Here is a 1,606-nt window from a genome sequence, read left to right as displayed (position 1 = left end):
GGGGGGTGGGGGGGGGAGAAATAAGCCTCTGTGCCTATAAAGGGTATTTTCACCTCAAATCCCTAGGTAGGAGGTTTGGCTGCTTGCAGGCCTGTGCAAAAAAAAAACAAAACAAAACACAACAAACCAAGTTAAAGAAAAGAAAAATGAAAATCAATAAAGCAAGTGAAAAAAGGAAGGAAAAAGAAAAAAGCAAGGAAGTTAAAGAAAAGAAAAATGAAAATCAATAAAGCAAGTGCAAAAAGGAAGGAAAAAGAAAAAAGCAAGGAAGAAGGCGGGGGGGGGGGGGGGGTGCCAAGGAAATGCAAATAAAAGCACTCCAAAATCCAGCTTGTTGGAGTATTCTGGGGGAAAAAAGATTGGGTTGAGGTTGGTGGTGGCTTTGCCGCAGCCTCGCAACCCCTCACACACAGAATCCCCCATGGGCTTGAGCAAACAGGTTCCCTGCGGCTCCAGCCTTGCTCCTGCCAGCCAGGATTTGAAATCCATATGGGAAAGAGGGTGGGATGAGGAGCAGGAGCAGAGCTGCACTCTGGGGAGCCCAATGGTGGAAAATACACGCTGAAAAATAGGATTTTCCGGTTGGGGCAGGAAAGGAAAACGCTGTTGTCAAAGCCAAAGTGAGCGCTGAGAAGGACTGTAGAGGGTAGATGGTGTATTCTGAATTAATTTCACCATTTTTAAGTAATGTGGCCCAAAAATTAAGGTCTGGGTACAGCAAAGAGAGATGGGGAGAGGCCCTGATGTCACCAAATTCCAGCACATATTATATATTAGTATATAGTACCTATATTTTATACATAATACTTAATATATAATATGTACTATATATTGCATTTATTATATTATACGGGAATAACCTGTATCATACCAAGTATTCCAATATATTAGACATTAATCCCATATATAAAGTGATTATACTTAATACTATTACTATTATTACACTTAAATAAGAAATAAATTATAAATAAATTAATTAAAATAAGTTTATTAAAATAAATTTGAAATAATTTAACAAATAAATATCATACTATCTAGGATCAATAAGTTATTTCATATCTATTATTCTCATATATAATAATACACATGGTATGGTGGGAATAATATATATTATGTTTTATTCCTGTAAGTAATCTATTATTCCCATATACTCTATTCTATTTATGTTTTTTTTTTTTTCAACTTTGCAATGCAATGCCTGTCTGCAACTGTTTTTGCAATTCTGCCTGAACCTTTGCAACTTTGCTCTAGACACTTCCTCTAAAAGTTTCCTTAAGTTTCCTCCAAAATTCAGGCCAATGCTTTTGAGTCCACCCCTGATCCTGGCTGAAAAATTCCAGGTGACAGAGACAAAATGGCATCCTGTTGTTTCTACAAATTCCTATTTTCACTCTCTTTTTACCCAAAATAGGGGACCTCTGCACAATTTAACTTCTCTAGAACAACCAAGCCACAACCCTGATGCTTCTTGAGGGGAAAAAGCTCTGGTTTCAGACATTTCTGGCTGTTAGTGGGAAGCAACCATGGGAATTCGCATTGCAAATTACACTGCCTTCCTTTTCCAGCAATATTCCCCCTCAAAAAAAAAAAACAGGCAGAAAGGGAG

The sequence above is a fragment of the Chaetura pelagica genome, unplaced genomic scaffold (genome assembly GCF_000747805.2).
Source record: "Chaetura pelagica isolate M959 unplaced genomic scaffold, ChaPel_1.0 scaffold32, whole genome shotgun sequence".
In the NCBI taxonomy this organism is placed as follows: domain Eukaryota; kingdom Metazoa; phylum Chordata; class Aves; order Apodiformes; family Apodidae; genus Chaetura; species Chaetura pelagica.
The sequence above is the reverse complement of the archived record's forward strand: the minus strand, read 5'-3'. Positions refer to the sequence as shown.